The following is an 11,460-nucleotide window of genomic DNA, read 5'->3' on the forward strand; positions in this document are numbered from 1 at the left end:
TACCAACAGCGTATGTCCAGCAGGGCTAAGATAATCGCCACGAGATGACTATCTCTACCCGTTACTCGTATTTTTTTCATAGAGATAAACGTTGTAATGCGTAGACCTTTCATGGCGCGTATGCCAGCCTGGAGTGGACATTGAATTTATACATATGTATCCACACTATAAATACCATTTATTTTTATTTATTTCCATTATAAATGCGAAAGTGTGTCCGTGTGTTTGTAACCTTCCAATTTTCCATAGAAAAATTTTGCATCCCGGGGAGGGCCACTATCACAGAATTAAGAAAAAACAGAATCCTCATTAATTAATAATTATTGTGTCCAGTGAAAACGCCCCGCTCACGTCTCACTTTACACCCGCGCAACGTTGCTAGCTCACAAACTTTTGTTCATTTTCCCATTTTATTAGAACTAAGTAGGATTTGAGAGCGTCATATAAAAAGATGCAGTAGGAATAAGATCGATATGACGGTCAGTTATTTTCCTACATAAATTAAAGCAAGGTACTTGAATTCCTTACCTACCTACCTTCCTTTATTACCACGGCAGTTAGGCAAATCATTAAAACCGTCTACATACCAATACAGGAACGTTACGTTTCCTAAAGCAGTTACCGAGGACGCGGACGTAAGCCAACATCGAGTTATCAACCCGATCTTGTCGTGGCTAAGAATTAAAAGAGCCGTACCTATGTTACACCGATGTGCGAGTAAAATTTGAATATATTTTCCTATTTCTGCGTTTACGTATGTTTTTTGTGTATCAAAAGCAATGTTTTATAACAGTTTATACAATTCTAGACCAGGGTTCTCCATGGTATGGATATCTTAATTGCGCAGCTAATAAAATGGGAACTAACATGTACTTATATCTAAAATAGGAAAAAAACCGACTTTGTTATTCTAACTAGAAATCAAGAAATAAATATTTTCCACAACTCTTAAGTTTTTTAAGTGCCAAGCAAAATGAAGAAGATTACTAGGTAACAATCATATACTTACTTCGTATTCCCTTTTAAATATATATTTTTTTTCACGCTGTTTGTGGCTAGTTTTGCAAACTTGCCAAATGTCAACTGATATACCCTTTTACTAAATATTTCTTTTCCCGAACTTGTGTTTATCTGTATATTATTCATAAGAAAATTCATCATTCATCTTAGTATCCATAGCGCAAACTAGTGAAGCTTGTGGGGCTAGAAGGCGATTTGGCTAGTGTCGTAAATCGTAATATATTTATTTATTTATTGTATCACTAACCTCCTCTTAATTACCTTTCAATAACAACAAAATAACATGAACATGAATGTTTTTCAGTGTCTGGGTGTTTATATTAAAAGTATTTATGTTACATATTATTCATAAATACATATATATATATCTTGGTTCTCTCGTCACGACGGTTAACGAAATATCATCCAAAATTAACAGGAGAATCACATCGGCAAATAAATGTTACTTTGGACTTTTACCTTATCTACGATCTAAGATCCTGTCGAGAAGTCTGAAAATACTCGTCTATAAGGCCTTGCTCCGGCCAATACTTACGTATGGCGCAGAGTGTTTGGTCTTAAGCAATAAAGACGAAAACAGCCTGCTCACTTTCGAACGAAAGGTCTTGCGACGAGTGTTTGTGTTCGGTGCTATGCAGGATAATGGTTTTTGGCGCATCCGGTATAATCACGAACTATACGAACTTTTTAAAGAACCAAATATCGTCAAGACTATTAAACTGTTAAGAATACAATGGGCAGGGCATGTGCAACGCATGGAAGGCACTTTGGAGGGGCGTAGAGGCCGAGGACGACCTAGGGGTCGGTGGAATGATGGAGTTAAGAGTGATATGAGGGTTCTGGGAGTTCGGAGTTGGAAAGAAGCAGCTTCTGACCGCCTCAAATGGAGAAATATGCTTGAACAGGCCAAGGCCCACCCAGGAATGTAGAGCTTTGATGATGATGATGATTATTCATAAAAATATTCATCAGCCATCTTAGTATCCTTAACACAAGCTACTCTTACTTTGGAGCTAGATCTGGCGATGTGTGTATGTATTGTCATATTATATTTATTTATTTACCTAGTAGCCCGAGTAGAGTTATCCCTTACTGCATTACAATTCGGTGTAATATTATCCTCTTTAAACGGCTAACAGCTACCGCCGGCGATATTATGACAGCTCAATGGAGGAAGGGAGATTTCTAATACTATAAATACAGAATTAAAAACATACAGAAACCGTGTACATGACTTCTTTTGAAGCATCAAGGTGGTCATCATCATCAAAAACCATTTCACTTTAGCAGTTTTTATCGAGCAGTCACTTAATTCTATATAGCAGTTGACAATCATTATTTTACCTCTAATGTTTTAAACGTTTACCATATAATATAAAAAAAATGTGAGTTTTCGACGACATTCCGCGGATCAATGTGAAGTCAGACGTGCTCGGAGCGCGGTGTCACTGTTTTTAGACACAATGCAAGCACTTCATGCAATAATGCACGAGGGTTCTGTATGTTCTTAATTCTATGATTATAAACTACTAGCTGTTGCCCTCGTTCTTCGTCCGCATATATTACGGTTTTTTACCAATTATAGTTACTCTCCTTTCAACTAACTCTATGGTAATAATATAAAATTAAATTGAAAAACCCTCGACACCAGTCAAGCCATTCATTTCAGATTGTAGTAGCAGCACAGAGAACGCTGCCCGTTCTCCGTTATATTGCCTTAGTCGCCGCCCCCGCGGAAAGAGGAGGGGTGGTGAGAATTGTATTTTGATCTGCCGCCACCACAAAATTTGTTTGAAAAAGAGTGTCTTTTCTGTTACGCATGCTGAGTTTGCCTTTAGCCTAGCTAGTTAGCCTTTTTTGTACACAGTTAAAGCAATAAAATTTATTCTGTTCTATTCTTTAAGGGGAGTTTACAAAATTATAAAGCAATTCTTAAATGTGTCCATATATTAAGATATGTTGTATGCACGCTGGCTTTCTAGTAAATAAATAAATAGCTAAGAACTCACCCGACTTATTGACCTTTAAAAAAAACTTAGCCTTTTTAATGTACACAGTTAAAGCAATAAAATTTATTCTTTTCTATTCTTTAAGGGGAGTGTACAACATTATAAAGCAATTGTTAAATGTGTCCATATAAAAATAAAGGTTTATGCACGTTGGTTTCCTAATAAATAAATAGATAGCTAAGAACGCTCCCGACTTATTAACCTTTCAAATGAAAAAACAAAATCAAAATCGGTCAATCCGTTTGACAGCTACGATGCCACAGCGAGACCACGCTAAAAAACAGACACGTCAAACTTATAACACCCCGTGGTTATTGCGTCAGGGGTAAAAAATCGTTGGTTCGATTGGTTGCTTAGTTAGGGCGTAAAGTAAGGACAAACAAACAAACAGACTATCGCATTTATAATATTAGTTTAAACTATTTCTTTAGCCGTTGCCTAATCCGCGCGAGAGATTAATTCACACGTTGAAATGTATGCGTGCTTATCGCTACTAACGGGTTTCACAACTAGCTACGAAAAAAATATTTCATAATTCATCCAAATCCGGCAAATACTGCGATAGCATGATAGATAGTTCATGATTTATTATGAACTCATGAACAATTTTAGTGCTGTACACAGGTTTTCTTTCCGGTGATAAATTAAAAAGAAATCCAAAAGTGCAAACCTCATAGCGGTCTGAATGACCGCTTTAATTTAAAAAAAAATCCTAAAACTAAAACTCAAGTTTTTTAATATGAAATAACAAATAATATATTTATGTCTCACGCGATTTTATGAAACGAAATTTACATAGCGCATGCGCGAATCTTGATTTTTTTAGTTTTTGATAAATTATAATTAAACGACAGTACTTAGAACGCTAATATTAACTAGGAATCAGCGCAGTGCATTACTTTATATAATAAATAAAAAAATATTCCGGTAAGATAATTTTTTCGTCCAATTTCTCTGCCACAAACACGGATCCGTAAACACAGACACACGGACGTCCAAGAATGATTAGTTTTATTATTATTTACTATATTGAGCAAGAATAATGGCTTATAAAATATATATCATATGTGCTAGACAGATTATTTAACTTGATGTTAGTGCACTCATATTATCCTGTAAGTGTTATACTAATAGAAAAAAAACATCATTTAAGTTTTGAAAGACTGGGTTTTTTGACATGTCGAGAGTAGAGCATCACGCTCCGCTTATGAGGCGTGCAAAATACACTATTATCTACTCAGGTTACCGTGTGGTGACGGCAGTTCAGAATACAGTTGTCACCAACCTTCTTCTTCCCGCGGGTTTCGTACGACGCGACTAAGGGAATGTAACAGAGAGCGGGCGTTCTCCGTGCTTCTACTAACAAAGTGGTGAAGTTGTCAATATTTTATAACTATTTCTTAGCTTCGTCATTAAGGCAGATTTCAGTTCAGCCATAAGTTGTCCTTATTAAACTGATAGATAAAGGGGACGCTGGGACAATTGTTAAACTATAATGATCATCATTATGAAGGAAACCATGTTGAGGAAACCAGGCCTGAGAATTCTCGACAATGTTCTTAAAGGTGTGTGGAGTCCACCAATGCGCACTTACTCAGCGTGGTGGACTACGGCCTTTACCCCTTCTCATTGTGTATTGTATTAGTATGTAGAATTTTGTTATTATTTAGATATATTAAATATACTTAGTAGTTATGAAGTATATACCTTTATTTGACCTATACCACAATTAAATCATCTTACTCACATCCTGGGGTAGCTGGAAGAGATCTATAGAGATAAGCTTTCCTTTGTACACTTCATGTATCTTATGTTCACAATCACAATTTATGGTACATAAATAATAAATAAAATTGTGGGAGGAGACTGTGCCCTGTAGTAAGCCGGTAAAGGGTTGATATGATGATGATTGCAGCTAGGGCTGTCCCATTGGAATGTCACCACAACTAATACTTGAACTAGATTAGCACACATAGGTTTTTTCATCCCGCAAAATTTTACAGTTCTTGTTGTTATGGGTCGCAGAAAAGACGTCTACACTGTTCGACTGTCTGCTTTTATAATGAATAAATTTAGAGAAACATTGTACAATGTGGGTTATTTGTTACAGGAATAGATAATTAAATAGCATAGCAAAATGCTACACTATCGCATTAGGTTTAAGTATTCTGTAATGATAGTGTTAGAATAAGAATATAAATAAATAAATACAATAAACGAACAGTAAACAATGAGCAAACGAACGACACAAAATGGTTAAGAGTGAGTGTTGGAATGAATAATAACCACAGACAACACAGACTATTGCACCAAAGACTTGTATTTTTGGTATATTCCAACAGTTCTTACCATAAGAATTAAGAACGCGCACAATAAACAAATGAATATACTATGACAATACACACATCGCCATCTAGTCCCAAAGTAAACGTAGCTTGTGGTATGGGTACTAAGATAACTAATGAATAATGAATAATATACATAAATATATATAATATATTGACAAACACCCAGCCACTGAAAAACATTCACGTTCATCACACAAACATTGTCCAGTTGTGGGAATCGAACCCACGGCCTAAGACTCGGAAAGTAAGGTCGCTGCCCACTGCGCCAATTGCCCGACATCACTTTTAATAACATAAGTGCCATCTAAGTACAAGTTACCTAGTGGTTCCTTCCAACTAGCGTAACAAATAACATAGGAAGAGCTGTCCGCGGCTACATCTATTATGTCAGATTCTTCTAGCTTAGCCACTGAGCGGAACCAAGACTAACATTCTTCGTACCATTCCACCGGCCAAGCGGGCATGACTTGTATAATAATTATATTAAGCCTGATTAAGATTTAGCTTAGGTTTGTAGAAATATGGTAACTTTACTAGCCGTTGCCCGCGGCTTCGTCTGCGATTGTTTATGATAAATTATGAACTTCCTATGTTACTTCTACAAGAGTATGTTTACAAAGTTTCATGGCGATCAGATGAGTAGTTTTTGCGTGAAAGCGTTACAAACATCCCTACATTCACATTTATAATATTAGTAAGGATGGGAAGCATGCCTTGTGAGAGGCAGAATAATAATTGTAAAAATTATGATATTGAATAGAAATATATATATTTAAAATTTAAAAAACATATCATACTATAATTAGTATGATATGTTTTATGTGTCCCCGACTTTTATTCTAGTGTGATAGTAGTCAAGACAATTTGATACCCATATTGAGAGGTGAAAAAAATGTGTAATCCGCCATTTTATGACGGCGGCAATCTGGGCCGATTTTCATTAAACATAGCTAAGAACTATATATACATACACATATATATATATACCCACCATTTCTAGGTGAATTAGTCGGGAGTGTTCTTAGAAAAACAAAACGAAACAAAATTAAATTAGTTCATCCGTTCGGCAAATACGATGCCAACACACACACACACTCACATCCACACACACCCAGTGGCGTGCATAGAGGGTATGCATAGGGTATGCAGATGATGTAAAACGAAGAAAATCTCCAGTACGAGTTATAAACATCTTAAGGATAGGCTTTGTAAGAGTTATAAAAAGTCTAGCCTTAAGCTTACACTAATAAATACCGGAAATTTAGCTTGGGGTCTAAAAAGAGCAACTGCTGAATTTTTTGCCGACGTCTTCTCTATAGAATCTCCCTTCCGAACCTGAACCTATGTACCTATGAGCTATACGAAAAAATTAACTTTTATAAGAACGATTTAGCTACTAAGCCGTTCATAGTTATCATTATCATATCAACCGATTACTCGCCCACTACAGGGCACGGGTCTCCTCCTACAACGAGAAGGGGTTTAGGCAGGTAGTCCACCACACACCTAAGAGATATTTATGTAGAACTCTCAGGGATGCAGGTTACCTCACGATGTTTTCCTTCACCGTTGAATCAAGTGATATTTTAATTACTTAAAACGTACATAAGTTAGAAAAGTTAGAGGTGCGTGCTGGGATTCGAACTCGGACCCCGGAAAGGGAAGCCGAACTCCTACCCACTGGGCTATCACCGCTTCACCGTTCATGGTAACAAAATTAAAATATTTTAGCTGTCATGGAAACGGTGATCGGATGCTTTCTACGTTGCTTTTTACGTCCCCGCCACGGCTAACTTGAGCAGGAGACTTCTCAGAGCATGGGCGCACAAGGCAATAATATCCAAATAATATACGTGTAATTTTAAACGCGGGTTAACTTCTACTATTTCCTGTTACGGTGATAGGCCAGTGGGTAGATTCGGGGTTCCCGGCACCTACCTCTAAGTTATGTGTTTTAAGCAATTAAAATAACACTGGAGTCAACTTCCGTAAAATATCTTTCCGTAAAATACTTCCGTAAATATTTTGACGGCCGATTGGCGCAGTTTGCAGCGATCCTGCTTTCTGAGTCCAAGGCCGTGGGTTCGATTCCCACAGCTGGAAAATGTTCGTGTTCCCACAACTGAAAAACATTTATGCTCATGCATGAATGTTTTTCAGTGTCTGAGTGTTTATATGTATATTCTAAGTATTTATGTATATTATTTATAAAAATATTCATCAGTCATCTTAGTATCCATAACACAAGCTACGCTTACTTTGGGGCTAGATGGTGATGTGTGTATTGTCGTAATATATTTATTTATTTATTATTTATTTATCTAATGATTAATCTGGATGATAAAAAAATCCTTAGATTTTATAAGTTTCTATAGGAATTAGGTCTGTAAGAATGAAACAACTTGTACAAAATGCAACATAATAAAACAGTTCCGTTCTTAAAAATAATTCAAGACATCGTTCTTTGTTTGTTGTAGCAACTCTGTTGGTTTGTCCTTGCTTCGCGCCCTAAATAAGCAATCAATCTACTTGATTTTTGTCATAGTGGTAGTTGAAAGAACGAAGAGTAACATAGGCTAGTTTTTATCCCAGATAAACAGAAGGTTCCTACGGGATTTGTAAAAACCCAGAAGGTTCCTACGGTATTTGTAAAAACCGAAATAAACGCGGGCGAAAAACCTGGGCCACAGCTAGTAAATGATAAATGACTGGAGGCAATAAAAACGTAGGTAAGAACATGATAGAAATTAAATGCGTGTCACGACTCGGATGTGACTGGCTGACCCGTCGTGTCATCAATGGTAAATAGTTTACTAACGGACCTAACCTCTGGCTATTTAAAGAGTATTGTGACGACTTCCCTGGCGCAACGGTGAGCGCTTTGAATTTAAGTAGGAGATCCCGATTTCTATTCCCGGCTGGGGCCATTTGGGAATTTATAATTTCTGAATTTTCTCTGGTCTGGTCTGGTGGGAGGCTTCTGGTCATGGCTAGTTACCACCCTATCGACAAAGACGTGCCGCTTAGCGATTTAGTGTCCGGTGCGTTGTTGCGTAGAAGCCAATTAGGGGTATGACTACCATACTCCCTAACAGGTTAGCCCGCTACCATTTTAGACTGCATCACTCCCAGGTGATATTGCAGTTAAGGGCTAACTTGTAGTGGAATAAAAAAAAGTATTTAAGCATTTATTTTCGAGCCCTATAGGAAAAAAAGTTTTAAAAGTCTGACCACTTTGTCTGCCTGTACGTTACATTTGAATGCCGTTTTTTGTATTACGTGTGAACTCTAATCTACATATATTCTGGACATGTGTGTAATCAATGTTTTCCCATGTAACGATTTATCCTAAAAATTACTAGATTATTATTCTTTCAATTCAATTCATGGCAATATCTGTTTTTTTCTACAGGAAGTCGCTGTCTACACTTTTAATGCTTTTTCCAATAGGGACAAGAAAATATGTAATTTTTATTTTAACTATAAGAAAAGGAATTTAAAAAAAGGGGAAGCGGTGATTGCTCAGTGGGCAATTTTAAGCAATTAAATACAACTGATTTAACCCTCAGCTCATTGTGGGAGGAGACCCGTGCCCTGTAGTGGGCCGGTAATGGGTTGGTTGATGATGATGACGATGAAATTAAATTTTGGATAAGGATCGTAGAACTGTCGTTAATATCTGCTTTTAAAGTGCCGGTCACATGTATACATTATTAACGATTAATATATGAATAATGATTGATTAATTGCTCGTTTGTCATTAAGTCGCACGAAGCCGTTGGACAAAAGTATCCTGGAGTATGGAAATCTTTTAAATCATACCCATGTTCAGCAATGGTCGACCATTAGCATCGGGTTGACAGGACAATGTAGTACCTACCGGAGAACAAAGCTACGCCAAATCATCTAATAAGAGTAAAGTATGGAAAAACATCAGTGTGTAATTTATCTATTTATTTTTTACTTATTTACTGATTTTCTTATGGCTAGAGAACTCTGCTCTTCAGACTCATTTATGCAAGATGTGTCAAAAAAGCAAAGGCGCTTCGGAAGGGGGATAGCAGTTTATTAATCCCATAGGTACCTACGTCTTATAAATCTTTAACCGGCATCGTAGGTACCTAAGCATTGAATAGTTTAGAGGCTACAGCGTTTAACGTAGTGTGGTAAACCTCGTACCGTGGCCGAAGCCTCCCATACATAGTAATGTTCGGTATTAGTTATTACTACACCTTTCTAAGATATAAATGCGGGCTCATAAAACTTAACAACTACTATTGACACATAAATTAATAAAAGGCATCAATAAAATGTACTTTCAATTGCAAATAATTAGTAGAAATTATTCCACCGCCATAAAAGTCCAAGGAGAAATGATTGGTGGGCCTGCTTCGAATTTCGAATCGGCAGTAATTTCGAACATTATTTGTTTATGGCCAGTTCAAATGGCGACGTTGAAAATCTTACACGTATTCTGATACCAATAGAATGTATTACCTCTATGGCAATGTGGTTTACTTTTAAGGAATGCTACAAACGCTTAAGGAATAGTGATTGCGAAAGTCCAGTTACTGGCGACTGGCGAACGCATGCTGTACTTGGCTACTTCCAATTCGCCGTAACAGAAAAAGGCTTTATATCGCCGTAACCAAGTTAACATAAAGTAAACACAACCTACCTTTACGAAGCGCACGCCTTCATAATCGAGTTATAATAAATCCATTCACAATACACGGATACAAAAACAAAACCCACTCAAGCACTAAACACAAAAATATAAAGATATTATAGGCTACGTTGAGACACAAGGATCATAAAACGTACACATTTTGACCCGAGTTTATAGGGTATAGTATTAAAAAAAACTTGCACAATATTTGAACAGATGGGAGATTTTATTTTCGTTTACGCGCGACGTAAAATTCTTTCGGCGTTTCCACGTAACACTACGATTCACGAGGAAGGAATCACGGTACTGAGTGGGAATCGTTTGTTTGGTACATCTATTCGCCAGATTCTGTGTATTGCCGTCTCTTTCTAGCTTTTCAACTCGACCGGCGAGACATCTACAGCAAAACGGCGGCACGGATTCGTGGACCCAAGACCGCTATTACACCGCATAGCTCGTAGCAAGCAATGACAGCGTTTGCCTCGAGATGGCGTTGTTCTTACACAAATTATTCAGACGTTACGTAGGAGCATACTACTTACGAATTATGATGAGCATAATTTCAAAACTTCAAAAAACCAATCATATAGATATGCTCGTCAGACGCAATATTTCGGGTGAACAAAAAGCTTGGAACTCGCGTTATCGACACCGCACGCTTCGAAAGCTTCAAGAATCATTATCATCATCGTCATCATCGGTAGTGGTCTAGGGGTACATTATTTAAATGCAGCGAAACATATAAACATATTCAAAATAGTAGATAGAGTAGTATTATATTTCGGCGTTGGATTTCTTATAAGCATATTCCTTTTATTTTATAAAATAAATAGATTGTTTGGTTAACAAATAACTTTTAAAAGGGCTTCAGGTTAAGTATGGATAGATCGAAGAACATATATTAATATACTTAATATAATATATAGGTCAATTCCTCTTGTTAGTGAAGAATCCGCAATGTAGAATCGGATCTTGTTTTCTGAACTTTTGTGTCCATTTCAGTTTATATCTGAAAATCCTGCAGGGTGATCACGTATTTCACAACACGTTTGCGACAGTCGTAAATCTCGTGATCATTGCAGTCAAACGTCACTTTTGCATAAAAAAAATACAAAAGTGACATTTGACAGCAAATATTCCAAGATTCATAAAAACATTTCTAAATTTAAGAAAAAATGTAACCGCAATAATTTTAACATTAGAAGTAAGAATAAACTTACAGTGCAATATACTAGGTTACATAAAATTCATAATTCGTTTAAAGGAAATTGCATACAATTCTACAATAAACTACCAATTGTCATCTTGGAGATGTCTCTTAAGAAGTTCAAAGTTTGTATTAAACGTAAGCTTATAGAAAAGTCCTATTATAGTATAAAGGACTACGTAAACGATAAAAAAGCTTGGGTGTAAA

General features: G+C 36.6%; 1 protein-coding gene across 1 annotated transcript in view; it reads right to left on the bottom strand.

Moving 5' to 3' along the window:
- LOC120629872 overlaps positions 1–10,329 on the bottom strand; it is a 221,538-nt gene extending 211,209 nt beyond the window's left edge. Inside the window, exon 1 of the mRNA XM_039898946.1 lies at positions 10,056–10,329. The gene's annotated coding sequence lies outside the window, so the exon portion shown is untranslated. The remainder of the gene's footprint in view (positions 1–10,055) is intronic.
- Positions 10,330–11,460: the final 1,131 nt, after the last annotated feature.

Source organism: Pararge aegeria, chromosome 15 (genome assembly GCF_905163445.1).
Source record: "Pararge aegeria chromosome 15, ilParAegt1.1, whole genome shotgun sequence".
NCBI lineage: Eukaryota > Metazoa > Arthropoda > Insecta > Lepidoptera > Nymphalidae > Pararge > Pararge aegeria.